The 23,488-nt window shown below is 38.5% G+C and overlaps 1 protein-coding gene across 1 annotated transcript in view; it reads right to left on the reverse strand.

Moving 5' to 3' along the window:
- The window catches only part of MAPK10 (mitogen-activated protein kinase 10), a 177,035-nt gene that overhangs the window by 145,724 nt on the left and 7,823 nt on the right, over positions 1 to 23,488 (reverse strand). The window contains exons 3-4 of the mRNA XM_065665211.1: positions 9,016 to 9,114; positions 1,449 to 1,568 (exon numbers count right to left, since the gene is read on the reverse strand). The gene's annotated coding sequence lies outside the window, so the exon portion shown is untranslated. The remainder of the gene's footprint in view (positions 1 to 1,448; positions 1,569 to 9,015; positions 9,115 to 23,488) is intronic.

Raw genomic sequence — 23,488 nt, forward strand, 5'->3', positions numbered from 1 at the left:
CTTGCTAACAAGAACTGCTTTAGGACAAATACAATAGGCCTTGAAAGCCATAAGAACATTAAAAATACCATAGCAGTAATACAGGGAGGTTTTTTAAGTTCTACATAGATTTTTGCATCCATTCTTCATGCCACAAATCACTATCAATGTCCAGTATTTGGTTTCTAATCTTAGGAAACAACCCTTAGGTTTCAAGAGAGCACAGATATTTCAATGGACTAGCAGGTACTGCTTTCTGCTACTTTCTCTCTCATTTCACTCTGGAGTAAAGTCAAATTCATTTAACTGACACCTGTTCCATTTTTTCAGCAGCTCTACCACGGATGAAAGTAAAATGCCATCAGAGCACTCATTTCATTACTGTTGTATTAATCACATATCACTACTGCCCACCAGTCACTATGTACTATGAGTTCCCATCTCTGCCTGATCTACCAACAACAACAGAGTTCTAACAAAACAGTAGAAACATTTTAGTGATGTAGACCTACACCTTATTTGTGTAATAGCACCAGGTATAAGTGTTGACACTGGCCACCAGTAAAGGTCACATCACACAAGATCTACTTGAAGTCTACAGATCAGCTTGTATTCGTGGCTTCTTTTTGAATCTGTTGGCTGGTTATGGTGACTTCAGCTGACAAACGTCTACCTGGTATCGGGGGGGTGGGGGTGGGGAGGATGTGAAGTAATATAACCTTGTTTTGAAGAGAAAATTTGTTACCTTCAATAATTACAAGGTCTCACAATAATTCTATTGTGATTACATGGGACATTAAAAAAAAATTCCTCATCTCCCAAAGGTATCCTGAGACCATCTAAAAGAAATTATGGGGATCAAAATTACTTATTACGTAAGGACAAGGTGTCAAAATTATTAGCAGACTTACAGATAAAGCCAAAGAGTATTTTAAAAAGGCTATTTCCTTTTAAACACTATTCTTACAATCTGTTTTCCTGTCGAAGGATAGAGTTATGTGTCAGAAAATTCTGTCATGATTCCCCAAAGCCTTCTTTAGTCATATCAAATAGAAAGAAAACCACCTTTCCTCTCCCCCATCCCAAATCAAATAGTGATTAGTGTAAAATAGTGGATATATCAAGCCAAGAATGTGCATATGTAGGAGTTTTTAAAAATCATTTTGCTATCCTCACACTTTCACCACAACCCTACTCCCAATGTGCTCCATCTGATGATCACATGTACAATGCAGAAATTATACACTTAAAAGAGGTGTTTAAAAGACAGCATTATGCTCATGTGTACTAACAATTACTAGAAGTTGTAATTTTAATGTGTGTGTGTGTCCCCCACCCCTGGGAAAAAACTACCAAAGGAAACAACAAGAAATTAAACCCAAACCACCGTGCTCTTTGGCATCATTTAGCCTTTTTTTTTTTTTTTGCCAAGTAGTAGGATTTAATAAAATAATAAACTGTTGACTCACCACAGCATGTGCTATGTCTCATCTATAGGAAATGGTTCAAAGGCATCAAGTTCATGCATGGGTTGCCATAGCTGATATTTGAGTCTGGCCTGCTGCTGGTACAGGTTACCAATACTAGCCCTAAGCACAAAAAAAGAGAAAGAAATATTTGGGGTTTATTTTTCAGGTCTGATAGACACAGAGAGAGTGCAGCAAACTAACCTAGAATGTAAGTATTAGAACATCACGTAACAAAGACTTAATATTTTCCTCTGATAATAACATAATGCATCCAGTTACAGGCAATATCTGTGCCATATTTTCCTGGCAAAGAAGAAGGGCTAGAGATAGAAAATAGTGCAGAGTAAAATGTTATTTAAATGGGAGAGAAAGGTCACAGTCATATTCCCCCCCGCCCCCCCGCCCCAAAAAAAGGGGGGAGGGGGAGAGGGAGATACAAATCAAGGCAGACAGATTCTCGTGCTCAAGAGCTCATGTTCAAGACTATTCAAATTTCAACAGATGGTACTAAAAATCATAACACTGTTCTAAAATAATTATTTTTTGTTTCTATCCTATCTTTCTCAAGTTAGGCCTTCAAAATTTTCTTTGAAATGAGGAGGAGCATAAACTTTCCCTGGAACAAGCTGAGGTTTGTACACTGTCATCCTTCACTAGCACCTAGGGATTGAAATTAAATTTGAATTGTGACATTATGAACAGCTTTAAAAACTGCGTAATATGGGCACATATAGGTATAAGAAAATGCCCATGAATTACTGCTGTTCATCTAATTAGCATACTTTAAAAAACAAACATCAAAATACATGACAAAACAGATTCAATTAACAAAGTGCTTGCAACTGAGAAAATTATAGACAACTTCAAGAAATGTAGAAAGCAACTGTTGTGATACTAAGACAGCAAATGAGGAGGAACAGTCAAGCACGTAGCACTCTCTGTAACCACTGAACAAAGTTAAGTGACTACCTACCATTACGTGGAACATTTGGGCAACATTTTCTTATCACTCTTCCACAATATATTTTCAAATAAATCAGAAGAGTCCTAAACATTTTACTAGCGATAGAGAATTAAAAATCCTTACGAGAAAACACTTGCTTAACCAAAAAGGGCCCAGGACACTTCACTGGAACAAGGGTTGCACATAATCTCCCTGAAGTGTCACTTCAAATAGCAGTTCCTAATTTCCTAAGTTATCTGGCCTCTTAGTGTAAAATGTTGGTGAAGCAGCTATTGACTTGACTAGAAGGCTCTTCTGGACCTCCAACTTTTACCGTTTATTACAATGTTAAAGGCTGACAGTAATCCTGGGAGACTGTTACAACCAAAATTTCCTGTGTCATCACTGTGATGTGAGCAAGGGTCTTCACTCCTGCTGTCAACTTCTTCTTTTCCTTGGGCAGGAGAAAAGAACCTGGAAGACTAAAAATACAACAGCTGTTCTTTCCTTTTTTTGCTGTAAAAGGGGTTCTGACTGTCTTCAGGCATAGTCAGGGATACCATAAGATTCACAAGAAATCATGACTTCACATCCTGTCTATAGAAATTAAGTTGAGAACATTCCAGTGCCACTAGTGAGTTCATGTGCCAAATCCTTCTTTAAAAATCTCTCTATATAACATATATAACTGGAAAGTACTGGGACTTCCTGTACTTCTCTTTCAATAAAATAGCCAAGACTGATTATAAAGCTTCCCAACAAAGCTATAGGTAGCAGGCTAAAATACAGTATAGCTACTCAAGGAAAGCTGTGTAATTTTTGCAAACAGTGAACAGGGGACTATTAAACTCTGTCCCTGTACTGCTTTTGATCTATACTTTAACCTCACTGTCCCAGCATCAGAGAAAGGAAACATAGCCCTAACACCTGAGATTTCACACTAGAGCTGTATGTTACTTTCAGTTTTAGACAACTGACTTTAGATGGTTACTTGAATACAAAAGATCTTTTGTTTCTGTAACTGTTTTTGTTATGTCTGTCTCCACAGAAGGTTTTGCAAGAAAGAAATTTAAAAGAACTCACAGCAAATGCAGCATATTTCTTTTAACTGATGCTCTAAGAATTCATTTTTCTTGCAAGCAGCCTTCAAAACAGTAAGTGTGCAAGAACTGTAGAATTGGGTAGCAAAAGATAAGCAATGGAAGCCAGGTTATATTTATAATCAGTATCGTGGTCCAACGAAATGTCTCTCTTTTCTCTTGATGACATAACAGAGCAGCAACCATGGTAATACTGAAATCACTAGGTTTCAATATCATAATTTCTAGCAGTGCTATAATAAGCTCAAAACATAACCAATGGCATGGGAAGGGCTATGGGTATAGAATGCTTGCCATAAAAAAACCCTAAAACCAACCAACAACAAAACCAAAATACCACCTTATCTGTTTTGACAATTTATCAAGCTGCTGATATTATCTGTTATTCAGGAATTGTCCAAAGAACTGGGGAGCTTCTACTTAATAACAGTTTAAGAGATAACCAATTTTAAATCTGTGGATCTCTCTATAAATGCAGCTTTTCTGCCTTTCAAATCTAAATAAGACTACAATGTTGTTTGCAGAAGCAATGCTAAAACTATCTCCTTAGGGCCTGTGTTAGAGCTCTCTCAAATCGCATGAGTTTTGCAATAGACTGCAAACTACAAGTGAGCTATATTGGCATTCCCCAATGCAGTAGTAGGAAAATTTTGTTAGCTCTCCTTTTGCTTTCGCAAGCCAAATGTGGTACCGTAACACTGCTGGAAGATATTATGTCTTATAATTATTGATCCAGTAGTATTAAATCTCTAAATAATGGCTGAAAACATGCCAAACACTGACAGAGAGGAAAAAAACCCCAACCAACCAACCCCCTCCCCCACTCCCCAAAACCAAAACCACAATTACCTACAAGAAAACACTCATTCTCAAGGTCTGCTCATAAAAAGCCCCTTCAGTGCATACACATATTTCTAACAATGAGGAGGACATTTTCTAGCGCCAAGCAAGCAGACAGGCAGCAGAAGGCAACTTATTTTTCATGTTCAGCAATTTTTGCCCTGAAATCCTAACACTCCTAAAAAAATAAATAAAAATAATAAAAAAAATAATCGACATTCCAACAGGACCCTGACAAATTATGAACACTCTGAAACAGCAGGAGAGAGCAATGCGCAAGAGCGCAGGTTACTCAGAGCCAGGGAGGAAGAATACTGTTTAATGACTGAGGTCAAATCACCTTTGTCATTCACATCTACATCTCTGTAAGAGAAAGCCATTAACTGAGCCAATTTAAAAGGTATTTCTGTGCCACCTTTCTTAGCAGGTAAAGTGAGCACACAGCATCAGGATCACAGAAGAAAATACTACTTCAAAGTGTTTCCGGCTAGTGACTACGGAGCAGTGTTCTGAAAGAGGGTTAAAATCCAGAGGTATGGTGCACTCCACTTTCCCCAAGGCATGGGAACCAAAGGTAGCTTATATGTGAGCAAAGATAAACAGCCCTGTGCAATAGCAACACCGTCTTATTCTATCTTAGCCTTTCTCTTTTCCTGAAGCTGGCCTTGCATGAGAAGCTCTGCATCCTCCAGCGATCTGATTTCAGGCTTCTCCTGAACATTTAAAATATACTAATTTGCATTTTCTTCCAAAAAATTTCAACTTTATGCCATCGTTTTCTTCAAAATCTGCATTTTCATATAGTTTTGATTTCGTCTTTAAACAACTCTCTGGCAAAACTCACAGTGAACATATCAGAGGATGGGAAGGCTGCAATGAGGGTATCGTGAAGCTATGCAGCAAAAAGAACCCATGTAAACAAGCTTACAATCACTCAGTACACGAATGGTGTGAAACTGACCCATCATGGTTCACTGGAAGCACCGCCTGCTTATTGAACAATGCTGTAACACTTAATTATCGAAGTCAAATATGTATTATTTCTGATAAGGCCTCTGCAGTAAAAGACCCCAACATTTCTTCCTGTAGCAATAGCTTTTCTGCCTGAGAATTTCCCTGCAAAGCAACATTGATTTCACTGCAGCATCTACACACTGTTAATTCTCTTCTGCCAAATAAATGGCCTATAGCATGCTGTAAACACTCCTAAAAGCTCTTGGTGCTTCTGTAAGACCCAGTGGACTGAGTTGTTCACTTGGATCCCAGAGTAAAGCAGAAGAGTGATGATTATCTTAAAAGATCACTTTCCTAAAAACAACCCCCACATCCAGCAAGGTTTGTCAAAGGCTTACACACACACACACACACACTGTTGGTTTTCTGTCATTCAAAAGGCCAAGACTTCTATTCTCTGGATCTTCTAATTGTTTATCATTACCCTTTCTTTTTATTTTTATAAATTCTAATTTTACATGGCCCATATATGGGTAATATAATCCACATAAGGTGCTCATTTTTACTGAACTGCAAACCAAGACACTTCCTTCCCCCCAAAGCCCCCAAGCAGTGTTAGAGATGATGAGGCTGAGTAAATGCTACTGTTTACATGAGCCAGCTGTTAAAGCACTATCACACTCCTTTCCATGATGTCCCTCTGCACTGCTCTCACAACCATCTCACCTACAGCACCCAAACAGAAAAGCTCATACACACCCGAATGCAGGGAAATGATGGTTCTCTGGCCACAAAACACACAGCTGCAGCCTTCTTGTTTCTTCAGTTTACTTCATTAACCTGCCTGTCGCTCCCTCTCCCCCATTTTTTTTTAACAGCAATCAATATTCATCACCCCACCCTGCGAAAGCAGTTAGTCATAGAATATTAGCATCAACCACCTACCATTCCGTGCTTGTGAGCTATTTTCCTCGTCCAGAAACCTTTCCCGCAAACTGCGACTGTAGGTGGTATTTTTAAAATCACATTCCAAACAGTGGCAAGGAAAAGATGGGTTATTTATGATGATAACAATAATAATAATAAAAAAGATGGGCAGTTGGATTCAAGGTAAATCACTGCTTTCATTTAAAGAACTAAATAAATGCCTGGGGGAAAGAGTAGAGCCGAACAGAAAAAGGGAAGCAAAATGTCTGATAATAATGAAATAAAGGAAGGAAAAAAAAAAAAAAAGAAAAAAAAAAAAAGTGGCTTGCTGAATCACGCTCTTTCACTGCCTGGAAACCATTGTGCAGCGTGATGCTGGCTGTACCATTGTGGAATCTACCAGAGGAGACAGGCAGAGAGCTTGGGGAATGGGGCTGCTATGGCAACTGAAAGGAGCACACATGACGTCAAAGCACACAGAGGTCTCACAGGGGGAGGGAGAGAAAAGTCTAATCTGCAGCCACAGCTACAGTATCTCCTGGTGAATCAGGGGATAGAGCCGACTGCAACGGGGAGCTGAATAGTCTTCTGTAGCACTTACCAACAGCAGCATCTCGGACATCTGCAGCATCAGGGAGCTAGTCAGTACAGAGAAGAGGTAGTAATAGCAGTGTAGATATGCTCCTTTGTTTGCATTAGCTGCTATACAAAAGCACAAAATGCCCATCACCCTAAAGATATTAAAATCTAAATGTTTCAAATTCATTTAAGCTTCTGCAGGGGATGGACAGTGGTGTGTGTGTGTGTGTGTGTGTGTGTGTGTGTAAATATATGAATAAACAAATCACAACACATCTCCTTCACAGCTATTGAACGCAGCTATTCCTCGCACAAACAAGCAATGCAACTCTAATAACAGAGTCTCTTTGAAGCCCAAGGAACCACTAGAGATTTCTCCATTAGCAGTATGCTGTGCCCACTACTAGAATGCTCCAAATCCCCACACTAAAGCCTGCCACCTTCGAAAGGTCCTATTATACAGAGGTACTATTGCGTTTAGAGCACACAGAACCAGCAGAGTTGGGGGTGATTTCTGGTGCCCTCAAGTTGAAAAGCGATGTTGATGACATTTCTTCTGCACACATCAAGCTGCAGGATGTCTGCTCTTTTCTACATTAAACAGCAAAGAAAGTACACTAGAAAGCTCCCACACTGAACTAGATTTCCATGAGGTTTATGCTGGGATAAGAGCTAGCCAGAAATACTTATAATGAAATTCAAACTTCCTGGAGTACTTATCTTCTTTGAAAAACAAACCATTTCATTCAGAATGTCAAATACATTGGTCAAGAAGAGCTCCAAGGAACTTGCTGCAGCTTTCCTGTCAGTGGTCTGAATATGCCACAGGCTTTACTACAGCCAGAGCCAAACAGTCTTGTATGAGCTGGAATTCTTATCATTATCTTACTCAGGCTGGGTAACTGCTACCTCCAATGAGCCTCCTTTCACCCCAAGAAAGGTTTCATCCCTTCCAAATCCTACAGAATAACACACGAGAATACCCTTATGCTTTTGTGCTTGTCTCCTTCAAGAGGATACTAGAAATACACTATTGTTAACAAAACACCAGAATGAAATTACATCTTTGAGTAAAGTCTGCATGAACTTCTTCCTTGGGGCGTCTGTGCATTGCAAAAACCTATTAAAGATTTATGTTTATTTGGTGAAAGTCTCCACTACACCAACCATAAGTAAATTTATATAGAATGCTTAGGCTTAGAAGGAGCCTTAAAGATCATCCAGTTCCAACCCCCTGCCACGGGCAGGGACACCTTCCACTAGACCAGGTTGCTAAAAGCCCCATCCAGCCTGGCCTTGTAAACTTACACATATATATTTGGGTTTATTACTATTCTGGAGAAATGGGGGATCTTTCTTCTTAAAAATTAGTCCATACACATACACATATTTTATCTATATTACCTAAAAAGTTCAAGATGATTCTTAAAAAATACTTTCCTTGCAAAACCCAAACAAACAAACAAAAATCTCCAATAAGTTGTTGTGTGAGTCAGTAGAATGGAGAATACCTTTGGAAAGCAGTAACTGACCACTTGGTGCAGAAGGGGCAAGGGGTGGTAGCATTTTACACAACTGGGTGACTGGGATTGGGGGAAAAGAGAGGAAACAAAAGAGCCTAAGCTCTTGCAGAGGCTTTGGAGAGTAATTAGGATAGTTGTTCTTGGGAAAACAGATCTAATGGGAAACATCTTTTCAGATGCGGCTTTTTCTAATGAAGGGATGATGCTTCATCAAGCTCAACTGCTAAACCAGTATTTCACTCCACACTGTCTTGAATGATTACAGTTCACTTTTTCTGGTGTCCTGCTGAGATGGCTTACTGGCTGGGGCAAGATATACCAAGATGCCATAAAACGCATTCCAGCCTGGAATCAGGCCTCAGATAAGCACTGTAATGGCCAGACACAAGTAAAGCAAATAATAAATAATTTTAGGTACCCGTTTCCCAGAATAGGTGCCTGATCTTAACTGTGGGGCAGATATGCTGTCCATGATATGCAAAACTATAAGTGGGTACGATCTAAATTTAAGATGAACTAGACTGAAACAGATTTTTACAACATGAATACAGATACAAAGGTCACCATGAGCCAGTTAAATTCATTCAGCCAAGCTCTTGTACCTCTACTTTGTGCCTCTAAATCACTCAGTGTTGGTCATTTTTTAGTACAAAACTTCATCTTGTTTTACTTTAAATGTGAATTCCAAAAAAGGTACATACATTTTGTAGCCCAGGAGATGAACAGTAGACTGTACGTCCCCTCTGTCATTGATTTTCATGAGAACTGGGAGCACTGAGGTTCAGAGAACACATTCAGTCCTGCATTTACACAAAAAAAAAAGGATGAATGTAGCAACTCCCTAATTGCTCCAGTTCACAGTCCAGCATATTGAAGTACCCTGAAATAGTTTAATACACTGGGTCATGGTTTAGGAGCTGCTACACATACCATTCAGCTCTTATTTGCCTTACAAAGGTCATATTCTTCTTGATGGTACACATTAAGGCTACTATAACTAAACGCTAGGAAAGAATTATCTTCATCCGACTCAGTGCCAAAACTAGAAGTATTTTCTCAACATCACTTTCAGCCAAAGTTTTCTGATTCCAGCCTCATGAAATCAAATGCCCATCAAATCCAAGTGCCCATCAAATTTAAGAGCTCATTTGTTCCAAAGTTATTTCTCAAGCTTGAGGACTCAATATATGAAACTTTTTTTTTTTTGCAGCTCTCATTTGCCTGCAATACAACCATCTGCTGTACTGAACTTAGCCAGTTTTAAGAAAATCCAAAATTTTTCAATGCCTTAATTGATTTTATTCTCAACAATGATTACTGATGAAGGTTGACCTGGACTTCATTTCAGGCAAAAGGAAAAGTTATCTTGGATTTTGTCCTCATCTCCATCAAAAGGCCTTTAAAGTTACTACATTTTCCATGACTATTACATTAATGGCTGAGAGAGTCTCTTGGAAAAATTGAGAAAGTTGCGCATACTCCTATCATCCCTCTTTTACCCCCCTTTCTTCTACAACATCTTCACTGTCATTCACCCCCCTTTCTTCTACAACATCTTCACTGTCATACCATGAAGAAGAGTACATTTTAATCTAAAGATTTCTTTAACTTTGTTATCAGATGGGCAAATGTAACAGAACTAAACTGAGACAGGGAAATAACAATGACTGACTGCTTTCTGGTTAAGTCTGCTGTTGAAAAGCACAATCTAAACAGTAACTTCATGTGGCCTGATGAATACAGAGCTGCTGCAATTATAATGTATAACTGGAGACAAAGTCTGGTAGCTGAGAACAGGCAATAGTATCAAAGGCCAGGCCATGGCTGTTGGACAAGTTCACTTGATTTATTTTTTTACAAGAAGGCTTTTAAGCGAACGAGACAGTGAATCAGCATAACAGATGAATCATAAGAATTCACAAAAGACAGACCGATTAACTGTAACCTAAGGGGTTATACTGATCAGCTGCTCGTACATCATACAGACAACTGCAAAATCAGACAACTACTCCGGTATTTTTTTTTACAGAAATATATTTTTTAGAAATTGAAAATTTGGTTTATATGTGGTAGAGGAAAGGAGTGGTTTCTGAAAAAAAGAAGTCTCTTCAAGTCAAGAGGGCTATTCATTACCCATACATTTCTAAATCGAGATCTTGTATAAGATAAAACAGATCTCAGTAGATATATATTAAGCAGCAATAAGATTGTCATGAACACTGGAGCAATATACACATGCACACATGCATATGAATACACCAGTTAGAAGGGTTCAAGTATTTACATTCATCATAATTAGAAAAAGGAAATCCTGATCCAAAGCCCATAAATATATCAAATGGAAGGATGCACAGGTACTTCATTAGGCGGTGAATTAGATATGAAAAATCGGACTGCTAAGTGCTTGCTTCAACAAAGAGGATGAACTTACTACATACAATTGTTAGAGAAATGGGACCTTCTTATTGTTCATGAAACTATTTCATCTGCAGCTTCAGTACTTACTTATTCAATGACACACATATCAAGAAAGTGATTTCAGCACACAATACTAATGCTAGTTTTGAAACATCACCCTCAGTAGCCTGTCCACTGTCAAGAGCTTTATGCACTCTAAACTCTAGCAAATAAATATACCCTAAAATGCACTAATTTAGTTTTGAATAAAGTTATCACAAGTGTTTTATTATCCTAATAACATAAAACATTACATAAAATGCTAAAAGGTGCCGTAAACTGAATGCTCACTATGGAAAAGAAAACAATTGTAATTTTAAATCACCATCTGAAGGTAAACGCAAAACCTGTTCCAGCCTTATTTAATTTTAAAAATTGCCATTTCCTGTATTCAATAATTCTTCCAGAGCAAATGATTTCATGCTCAATTTTCCCTGCAGAGATACATAAGGCATGTATCAAGGATTCAATTATAAATTATCCCAGTACAATAGAGCACTAAACAGAATTAGAACTTGTTTCAGGATGCAAACAAACAGAAATCAGCATATCCCCCAAATGAGTACTTTTCCCTTTTACATAACATGAATACACAACCACCATTTACAATATTTCACAGGTTTTGCTGGAAACCATGACATACTTCCAGATGAAAATTTCTACTCTGTCAGTTCACTTTTCTACAACCATAAAATTAAATGAGACTGTGACAGATGGTGTCCAGCCTGTCTGAAGACATTATCTGCAGAATAAATAGTGACTATTTTAATAAGTTCTGCTCCAGATATATATTTTGAAATAATATCATTTCCTATCTTGAGCTTAACTAGCAGTAAAAGCTTCAACCATGTTACCGCAGCAATAATATGTTCCCTAAGGTAGGACTTAGAAGAGTTGTGCCAAATAATTCTCTTGGCTAAACACTGCTGTATTTAAAGTTGCACACACTTACTGAGACGGGAAAAAAATGAATGTCTAGATTTGGGGAACTACATCGAGTTCATCACCCTGCTGACAGGTAGCTAAACCTCCTCTGCTACTGAAAACTCTGCTTCCTGAGTAACTACAAAAGCTCTCCACATATTACCTTGTCTTTGAAAGTCTTTCTTGGTAGATTACTTGTTTGCAAGTTGTTTCTTTTCCTAAAATTAACTATTGGATAGCAACTCATCCACTTTTTCCTCAAGCTCACCAGGTGATGCTTCACACTTGCTAAGTCCTGATTCCACATTTCTTGCATATGAGCGAGTCTGCTCCCATGAGAAAGCCTAACAGTTCCAATTGATACACGGATTACAGAATGTCAGAACTAGCAGTACATGATCCATCTATTTTAATGCAATTGGGTTGACTGCCTCAATGCATTTGGTTCCCCATGTATTTCTTCCAAATACATGATTTCAAAAGCATGCTTGTTCCACCCCGGGAGCAGAATGATCACAAAGAAAAAGCATTTTTGAATATTTTATCTCAGTCCTGACCCAAGAAATAAGTCATAAGAGTTTTGCTTAAACTGGCAGTTATGAAGACTGCAGGTCAAAGACAGAAACTAACATTGAGGACTATAGCACTGCCTGCAAATTATAATTAAGTAGAACAGCTAGATCTTCATTTGATTCATAGAAAATTCACTCACAACAAAATACAGTAAGATAGGTATGTTAATTACCCAGTGTACTATATATGGAAAGCATGTTCTCAAAGTGCATAAAAATTCTCTCCTCCACCCCTGCTTTCTGCACTTGATGCCTAAGGAACAGTTGCAAAGCCCTCAAATGCTGGGCAAGAGCAGAAAAAGGCATGCTACATGTGACACTGTACCAGCATCAGCATGGATCTTCCCTACCTGAGACACCACTCATCAGAGGGAGCTTTGGCAGCTTCAACTTAGTGGGAGTGGCTCAATCTGCATCTCTCAGTTCATGTCATTCTGGCTGGCACAGGGTCAGGGAAAAGTAAGAAGCACCTGAAAAAAACGTGTTTTCCTTCCACAGATCCAAACAATCCAAAGTCTCTCAGTGAACACTGCAAAGACTGAATACAACTGTAATTTAGTGTCACACTCAAATAGAATTTGCCAAGACAAACAGCAGATATGGTCTAAGACAAACAGTATAAGACCTTTGAAGTCGTTACTTTCAGGATTGTCAGCTGCTTCTATCATACAACATTTTCCACATCTGAAAGAACAACATTTTTAAGCACCATATTTTAATACCGATTCTAGAATGAAACAACAGCTAAGTGAGGATGATGTGCAAACTGGCCAAGCTCAACAGGTCCATAAATCTCCCAAAGGTACAGAACAGTGATGTGAAAATAGCATAATTCCATGCCAACATAATTTTATTTCAGAATTGAAGTAATAGCTCAGATACAACAAACCCCACATTTTCCTGGAATTCTTATTCCATGAATTTAGACACTGTCTGTGCTTCTAGTCCTTCCCCCTCTTCACTGCCTCAGAATACTTTTTCATTTCATCCTGCCATATTGCAAAGGATGTCATAGAAACAGGGGAAAAAAAAAAAAAAAAAGAAGAGCAGAAAATAAAAAGAGACACATGAAAATTCTTTCTAAGAAACATAAGGACCCTAATCTGTTTACCTCACTGAAAACAACAAATTGAGAGATGGTGTGATCTGTGTCTGTGAGTATCTATCTATACTGGAAAAAAGTATCTGACCTAGACACGTGCATAATCGCATAATCTAGTAAATTAGGGCAAATCTACAGCCAATGATTTGAATGTGAATCTAAGCAAAGCCAGAAAATTCAATAAAAAAAAGTTCTGTAAGTTATGGCAAAAGCTCATGACACAAATCAATTTAATATTACATTATTTCATGAGACAGGTTAGTTTTACCCTACTGATGACGTGTTGTTGCAATAGTAATCCTGCTCAGTGTGTTGGGTCGTCCATCTAAGAGAAAGGCACTCTTACAAAAACCTACGACCTGAGGACTTTGCTGTCAGTGTCCTAGCTAGCGAGTCCCTGGCAGATAAACCTCAGGTGTAAAGGGTGGAGCCAGTTCCGTGCACGCTGTGCCTCACCTGAAAAATCCATTGCGCAGGCTGGAAGGGTTTACTCACACTTGCAAAGCCCTGTAGCAACAGGCGAGGGACGAAACGGCAGGTGACAAGGTGCATTGGAAGCTGCAGATCCAACCTTGCATGCGGGAGGTTCAGGACATTGGTCACTCGAGATTGTCCCAGGAGTTGACAGTCCTGTTTGGAAACATCCTGAATGCCTAAGCAGCCTTTTTTCCAACCAGATTTGCCTACCCCACATTGCCCTTAGTCATCGTGCTTGTAGTAAGCGTGGGTAAACCCCTTCCCAAATCTTCACTCGTGAAGCCAAGCCATTAATCAATTTCTGTTGCCAGGAAAGTCAAGACCCTAACCTGCCCAAATAAAAATAAAGGCTTAAAAGAACCACTCCTTCACAAACCAGCTCTATGGACTAACAAGAGAGTTTGCAGAGGCCAATTTCAAATATCAGTCTCGTAACTGGTGTAATTCACTGAAGAGGGACTGCATCGTTCTACTGTTTTCATGAGGGGAGAAAAATAGAGTACTTCAGGAAAAAAAGTATTATTCCTGCTTGTTAAGTCCAAAAAAAGTTCAAAAGTTAAAGATTAATAACTACTAAAATAGATAACTGACTTATGGAAAGGAAAAACTGAAGCCAAAGTCAGGATCTGAAGAAAATTTTGTGATCTGCCTTCAAGAGAGAAAGAGAGGTTCTAAGGCATAGTTTAGTTACTGGCTATTTTAAAGAGGAAAATAGCGCTGGATCTCTATATATGAGTCCTAAGAATTCAAATACTGTGGTGACAGATCTGTCTAAAATGATTTTTGTTGAGGGCCTTTGCAAACTTCCACAATATCCCATGTTTACTTAAGCAGAAATCCAGGACAAGAAACAGAGGATGCTACTTATTGACACCTACCTGGCAGGTTTATCACTTGCATTTTTCCCTCAATAGCTTGTCTTCTTCCTCTGGACTCAAGCAAAAGAAACATAGGATGGAAATCGTGCTGATTTTATCCAAATAACGCTCTTGGGTGAGCCGTACTTCTTGCGGCTTCTTAAGAGACACAAGTTTGCCATCTCATCGTAAGCACCTCATGCTATTTGAGATACCCTATGAAGTCCAAGATAATCTACACAGACTTGGGAAGTAAGTCACTGGAAATTCAGGAGAACCATGCTGCTTTTGAATCAGCAGCTAGATAACTGACAGCATTCTCTGTGGCATTTCACATCATACTGATACCCATGTGTTTGCAACTGAATCAGGCCCCTAATGTCCTTGGACAGCAGCACTACACTAATCAGCTGCCTGTTGTCATCTCCAAGTCAAGCTGCAAGTTATGACACTCCCCAATTTATTTTTCATTGCTATCACAGACAGGTAGGGCAAGACTGCAACATGCAGCTGTGACTTGGGAGATGCCCATGTGTTTCTTCTTTTGGTCACAGGTTCTAGATGAAATCTTGACATGTATTCCTTTCAAGCGGAGTACTTTTCCTCCCAAAACAAAGCAAGAGGTACCCCAGTGGATCTGTGTCAATATATCACAACCAATACACTGAAGCATCATTCCAGTTTTAGGGAACAACAGGGATGCTGTTCTATCATACCCTGTCATCTTTGCCTCTGAGAAATTTAAACATAGAAGTAAACTGCTTTGCACTTGCAAGATAAAGTCCTTTGTAAGTCTTCATCTCACAAGTGATTACATTTGTGTTCAATACAAGAACACCTTGCCCTCACATTCTACATAGCACACAAAATACTTAATACAGAAACTCTTATCTAGGTAAGTAAACCAGAAATACCCACAGCAGACAAGATGCACAGCAAAACAGGTTTTCTGGAGCTTTCATTTGCATGCAGTATGGCATTTAGAGATACCACCAAAGTTAAAAGGTTTTGTCTAAAAAAGCATGAAAAATAAAAGCAAGTTGAAACAGTTACCATTATTGTCAGCAGCAACACATAGACTTTGCTGCTAAATGCAAGAAGTTTCTTTAATTTTTGTGGTTACCCAGCAAATGTTTATAATAAAACCTTTGTTCTCAATTGACTTTGTAAGGACTGGAAAGAAGACATGAGAAAAAAACCCAAACACACAAACCGGTTCTTCAGATATTAACTGGAAAAGAAAGCATGACAATCCATGAAATTCCTATTAATGAAGTTTCACTTCACTTTTCTCCTTAGACAAGCAGCAAGGAATAGGAACAAACTCCAAAGTAATTTTAGCTTCTTTCCTATTATAAAAATAATTTAAAAAACCCACAGAAACATCACAGAACAGATGGTCAAAATGCTATGCAATGAAACCTTCACTGAGGACTGTACTTAACAAAGTGCTTTAAATAGCCACTTGGAAGCTGTCCCAGATCATTTCACCAAAACCAGACTTTACTATAGATCTTCTTTTGACACTAAGAAACCTTGATACCCAGGAATGGCACATTGACACACCTGACTTTCAGGCCTGTGACTGCCTAGGTGAAATCCACATCTAAAAGTTGTGTACCGGTTTCCAATACAACATCTGGGGAGCAACAGGCATTCAAGCAAAGCTTACCCAAAGCTGCAGGCGTGAAGGATGACAGCCAGTTATCTCAGAGGTAACAGTTGCCACCACAGGATATTTGAACTCCTTGCTCTGTCCAGAGCACGGATACTCCAAGTCTCCTCTCACAATCCTGGCGCTTGCAATTGTTCTATGAACTGCCAGAGAAGGACTGCTGTTTATCTGGTTATTTTCGTAGCACAGCTGGAAAAAGTACTATCACTTTTAGATAACAGTTCAGTGGCATTACTACCTCTTCAGGCAGTGACTGGCCTGGATTCACTGTCAATGCAAAATCAAAAATCAGAAACAGAAAGCAAGGGAGAAATAAATCATCACTTGTGTAGTTTTTTAAAAGGGAAAACAGGATTCTTGGGTTTGTTCCTACAACTGTTAAAGCAAACAGAAGCAGTTGTTTGAATATCAAAAATAACCCAGGCCTGTGCTGAAGCTGCAAAACCACTAAAACAGCAGGCACTACCTTTCACATCTTTCTCTCTCTGGCTGCCTTTTCTAAACAAAGTAGTCACAGCTGCATTCATAAAGAGCCCAATTTAACCAATATGGATGTTTTCAGCTTCACAATAGTTAGTTACAGCTCTTCCCTATTTCTCAATCCCTACACACAGCTGACGATGAATCATTTGTCAAAAATATTACCAAATATTAGATGCATGATACTACAAGTCAGTGCTGTATGGGTGGCTCCCAGTTATTTGATGCTTTTTAGTCTTCAAGGTAGATCAAGGCTAAGGAGCTCTTCAACAAGAGGAAATTGCAATAAAAATAGACTGCTTCTCTCTTCCCCAAGATCATCACTAGTGTTTATATACAGCTTTCCACAGGTCAAGACTAGTCTGGTCCAGCAAATTACTGCTGCTACACACTGCTGAAAAAATGGCTTATCCTGGCTCACCCACACACATATTACCTCCTGTGTGCCACCCTACTCCAGCCTATTCAGATAGGTATAACCTATTTCCAGGCCAGATGCCAGACTGGATACCATTTTCCTAGTTTTATTATGATTTTTATATAAGTGTTTTACTATACCAGCTAGCAGATATTACCAAATAATTTACTTCCTGCCCTAGAAGACACAGTCTTGTGCTATGTCTGAATGCAATAAAAGTAATAATAAGAATAAAATCATCAACATGTCTTCATCCTACAGCTCCCTTCTGTAGTGTTTTCAGTTTTTCCTCTCTCCTGCTTTTTGCTTGTTTCCTTCACCTAGCACCTTCATTACTTCTGAAAGAAGCAAACCCTTAAAATTTCATTATTGCTGCAAATTCAGCTTGGTTTTTTATTTTTAAATATTATGAAAGGAAGACCTTTAAGTGAAATGTTTATTGAAAATAGCAAATAAACCAACAATAGTTACAGGACTGACCACAACAGCTACAGCCTATTAGCCACAATATTGAAGCAGTTCATCTTATACAAGCCAAGAGGATGATTCAGGTGTTTCTGGATGTAAAAGAATAACAGCCAGACCCTTGGATAGCAGAACCAGCAAACAGATAAAGGCAAGCTTTCACCCCAATGCTTAGTTTTATTTACTCTTAATGAAAGAATAATTTTATTTTTTATATCTACTTTAATATTTATGCATTTATCTTAATAAAACTGTTAACATCCTGGTTTACGTTCCTTGAAAGTAATCTAAAAGTTCATCAGAATAAGACCTGTTCTGACATGATCAGCTGAATAAATGCAATTTTAGAGTAGTCATTGTGGTGACCTCAGAGGTTTCTTGTAAACAAAACCCTTGTAAAATTCTCCAGTCATTTCCAGGCCACAGAAGTGCTAAACCTAACAAGACTGAAATCTTGGTGCCTAAAAGAAAATGCTGAGAATGCAGATTCCAGAAGTCACTTTCTGCAACATCTAACATTTCTTTAACAAGAGATGTTATTTTTACTCTGCAACGCTTGATGTTCTTGTTTGGTTTTTGCCAGTAATAACCTACCACAGGACTAATTGGTTCATTTTTACATCTTCACAGAAAAGACAAAGTGCAGCCAGCAAGTCTTCTTTATATTATTGTATCTCTTCTTGAAAAGACAGCTAGACCTAAATAAAACCAAACAATAATATTTTTTTAACTTTCTCAGAAAATGTGTAGAGGAATATAGCTAATTTTCCTAATATAATCTTTTTTTAATCACATATACAAACATATCTACATACAGATAGCAGGCCTTTTACATAGACACTAATAATATATAAAAGCTAGGAAAAAAAAAACTATTTTTATTTGGTCATGCTATACAAGTTTTATGATCAATTTCCACAGAACCACGGAAACCAACGTTTAGAATTTAACTTTTCTATTTCCAAATTCTTTGCAGGCACACATTTTCCAGACAGGTAAACACAGTCTTATTTATTACAAAATCATTGTAACTACTCTTCATGAGAAAGTCTTTTCCCCCTGCAGTGGTCAAGTCAGCAAAGCTTCCAGTGAAGTAGCTAGAATATATGATCATTCCTCTTCCAACTTTCAAATTATTGATATACCCAAGTAGGACTTCAACGAATTGACTGTCATTATTAAGCCATATTTATATTCCAATGATCTCCTTATACACATGTGTTAGAACTTTTCTGATCCCTATACAGTTTAGAAATAATTTTCTTTACAGCTGAATATGGTATAATTTTGCTTCCAGTTTTGGGAAGAGAGGAAAACACTACTTCAGGTTTCCCATTTTCCCTCAATTATTCTAGAATGATTATGACTGCACACCAGCCTTGGGCTGGATGCCCACAATCACCTGGCAGCACTGAAAGAGCTCAAAGATACTCCCTTATGGCTTTGTTTCCACATAGCAGGTTATAGACACCATCACGTGATATTAAAAGGACTTCTCCCTTGGCCTGCATCACTGATCACCTCCATTTACCCCAGTGCAGCATGGAATATAGTGCTGTTTCAACACAAAATCTCAAATGTCTCTGATATCTTTCCATACACACACACACTTTATGAGTTCATATATATATATACACTTATATACACAAAGATGTTACACAATGAAGGAGAAAAGCCAGACAATACTAGCACTATATGTCTCAGAACTGTAAGCATACAGCCAGGCAGCCCAGTGGCCTCTTACAAAAAAGGCTTATTGCACATTTGTCTATGCTTGTAGAAACACAAATAGATCCATGAGTTCCATAACAGGTGGGTTTTTTTCCATACTGCCTTTTAAAAAACACAGTCTCCCTTGGTGACTGGTGAGGAAAATCCTATTGCTCAATAGGTGTACCATGGTCAACAATTTTTGTTAACTAAATCAATATACATCTGATTGGAAACTAGAAACATGCAAATACTTCAGTGGTAACCGTAAATGTTAGAAGCAAGCTGGTATTAATCTGCATCACCAATCTGAAGTCACCTAGATAAGCTAGAAAACATTGTACTACCGCTGTCAGCACCTTTGTACTCCCACATACCTCTTGTTCTCACCATGCAAGATCTTTCAGCCCGTGCACGCCTTCATATTCAACTATTGTCTGTACTTAGGTACTTTAGGTCAGCTCTGGAACACACAAAAATAATGAAAACCCTCCCACTGATTCAGCAGTAACACTTCAAGCCTTTAGGCAGACCATTTGTCAAGTGTTCTGAAAATCTGTGCCTTATAAAATAAAATTGCTCTTCATTCTTACTGCATCTTTAAAGATGCGACAGTGTATTTTAAACTTGCTGCCTTTCTATGAGAAGAAGAAACGAGGAGCAATAGCTACAGAAAATCAGACAAAAAGAGGGTAGGTGAGAGTTAAAAAACCTCAGTAACTACAGCAAAACATATCAAAATCAACAGTTAAGTATAAGATTCTAACAAATAAATGCAGAGGGCGATGTTTTCTAATTTCCCCTCTCTTCCTGACCCAAATTAATGGTTGTCTTAGACTGGGCATTCACAGAAGAAATAACACTTGCTCATGTTTGTGTAAGTACAATAGAATCCTAATTATGATCACAGCCTACAGCTACAATAGCATGAAGAATTCAGACAGAAAGATGATGCATAGGCAGTTCTTGAATGTGATTAAAATATCAAGGCATCTGTTTTAAAGATTTTGAGCTATTAAAAAAAAAAAAATCCCTCCCCTCACACAGGCTGGGGTCTGAACTCCTAGAGCAAGTGAAGCTTTACCTTTTCATTTCATTTTACGATCAACAGATTGGGGTAAAGACTGCAAGTAGTCCACAGATTCACTGGCATCAACACCTGTGTGGGTATCAGCACAGTCATGTAAAGAAGCAGTATCACACAACCCTGCTTCAGGACAGATACAGCTGGCTTATTTAATTAAACCCTTCCCAACCACAGGCAGAGTTGAAATAGTTCAAGATCCTGGGATAAAAGGTGCCAGGGAAGATAGACCCATTATTTATTACTCAGTAACCAAGACCAAATACAAAAGACTAACCAACAGCCTCTCCAATCCCACAACTGCCATCTGGCACTGAATGATAAGTGAAAGCACTGCAAAGTGCTTTCCCCCTTGCTTTTATAACAGTGTAATTTGAATATGTGGTATATGGCACATTGCCATTTCCATTTTTTGAGTGCAAAAGCCTTGTGCAGGGAACAGGGAGTACAGCCAATAGAGCCAGATCTACTGAGAACTTTGGATTAAAATTCGTTGTTTCACGGGTGAACAGCAAACATTTTTCTTGGTTTACTCTTCACGTTCAATGCTAATTATTTGAATGAACTGTTAAGATAAACTTTTAGTAAAAGCATTATCAACCAGGGGTGAATTCTTCAACTCTGCTAAAATTCATTTTTTTCCAGAAAGGATTTACAGCCTATTTATATACACAACCTACGTATGAATCAGCATTCTTGTAGGAGCAGCAGAATGCCTCACAAGACAGTCTGAGCAAAGACATAGAACTGCCAAATCTTAACACATGAGGATGACATGGGTGTCACTGCATTCAGCCCTACTACATAGCTGCACAATCTGACAGCCTCTAGGAACTAGACAGCAAGTGGAAGCTCTGTATGACTTGCCCTCAATGTGCCAAACATGAAATCATTGAAGAGCAGTATTCAACCATGCATTCATAACCACCCCATTTCAGAGAAGTCAGCCTCAAAACCAAAGCTTCCAGGTGTTACAGACACTGCAGAAGGCTGCATTTTCATCTGACAAGTGCGCATAATACATGCAACATAAGTGAAAACAAGTAGTTACTGGTATGATGCCAAGTAGTCACATTTAGTTTCTAATGCAGATAAAAAGCAAATACATACTGTTGAAAGAGTAATCTTTTATCCAACTTACATTATCCTGAAAAGTATAATAACCGAAAAGAGAGTAGTGTTTACAAAACTGTTTCTGTTGAAGTAACAGAGATGCAAGATTCTTGGTGAATTTTGCTTGTACATGACATTCGATATTTTCTGCTATTTGATGTAAAAGACCAGGTACTCTTCAAGGAAACTTCTTCTTTTTTAAATGAAAACAGAACACAGGCTCACAAATTCCAGGACCAGTCATATAAGAGAGAACAAAAACTACATTATACAAACCATGGTTTCACAGTGCAACCCTAAGCCAAAGGGTCTCCATCTCTAGACTTGCAATGGATCAGTATACTTGTTTAAATTTCTATCTCAACTATAAAGCAGCAAAACTTCAGAATATCCCAGTCATGTTTCCATGATGCCCCTTTCATATTTTTCTCAAGTTAACACCTTATTTCTGTACACATTACTTACTAAGAGAGAGAGTAGAGAGGGAATAGAGAGGGAGTAGAGGGGGAGAATCACCTCCTTTGACCTGCTGGCCATGCTCCTTTAGATGAAGCCCAGGATACAGTTGGCTTTCTGGGCTGCAAGCACACATTGCTGGCTCATGTTGAGCTCCTCATCAACCAAGCTGGTGAACTCGCTGAGGGTGTACTCAATCCCATTGTCCATGTCACTGACAAAGTTGGTGAAAAGAATCGGACCCAATACCAACCCCTGAAGAACATCACTTATCACCAGTCTCCACTTAGATACTGAGCCATTGACCGCAACTTTGAGTGCAACTATCAGCCAGATCCTTATGCACCAAGTGGTCCATCCATCAAATCCATGCCTCTCCAGTTTAGAGACAAGGATGACATACAGGACAGTGTCAAGTGCCTTGCACAAGTCCAGATAAATGACATCAGTCACTCTTCCCTTATCCACCAATGCTGTGGCCCTGTCACAGGTGGTCACCAGATTCGTCAGGCATGACTTGCCCTTAGTGAAGCCATGTTGGCTGTCACCAATCACCCCCTTACTGTCCATATGCCTTAGCATAGTTTCTGGGAGTAATAAAGTCATAGTCAATGACAGATGTAGGCAAATTCTCCACTGTGAATTGAAGTGTCATGGCTTTTTTTTTTTTTTCTTAAGCACATATCTGAACAGAAAGAAAAAAAAAAAACAACAAACCAACACAAAAAACTACACAGTCTATGCTAGTTTCATTACTTGAAACCAAGTAATGTAGCACATGCTGAGCAAACAGACCGATAACGCCAAAGCATGCATTTCTATACAGCTCCAAAATATGATTTGACTCTTACACAAAAAACTGCAAAATTCATTTTTTTAGTTGACATAGTTATTTTTGAGGGCTAGATAAGAAAGTGGGTTGTAACATGACTGAAATGAGAGAAGGGAACAGAGGCTGGAATAGTGAGCAGAAGGTGAACAAGACAGGAAAGAGAGACTGTACCATCACTACAGTTACTGACAGTGCAGCTGTTGACTACATAAGGTCATGCCCAAGAACAGAATTGGCACTCGTTTGTTCACACATATGGCTAAAATCCAGCTTAGAATAAGCAAACTATCTGCATGACTATTAAGAATTTTTGAAGGTGATATTCTTGTGAGAATATTTTTCATTAACTTAAACTTTGCTTAAATGCATGAATGCATACTTGCATGTATTTGTCTTCCAAAATTATTTCAACTGGTCAATTATATTCCAGACACAATATGCTTGTAATGCTGTGGATCACCTCTTCGTAGCTTAAGAGCTGCAACTGGGGTGCCTTTTTGTCTACCAAGTTACAAATCTCACAGGAAATAAGTTAGTTTCTCCAATTTCCGG

Source organism: Lathamus discolor, chromosome 1, assembly GCF_037157495.1.
Source record: "Lathamus discolor isolate bLatDis1 chromosome 1, bLatDis1.hap1, whole genome shotgun sequence".
Lineage (NCBI taxonomy): Eukaryota > Metazoa > Chordata > Aves > Psittaciformes > Psittacidae > Lathamus > Lathamus discolor.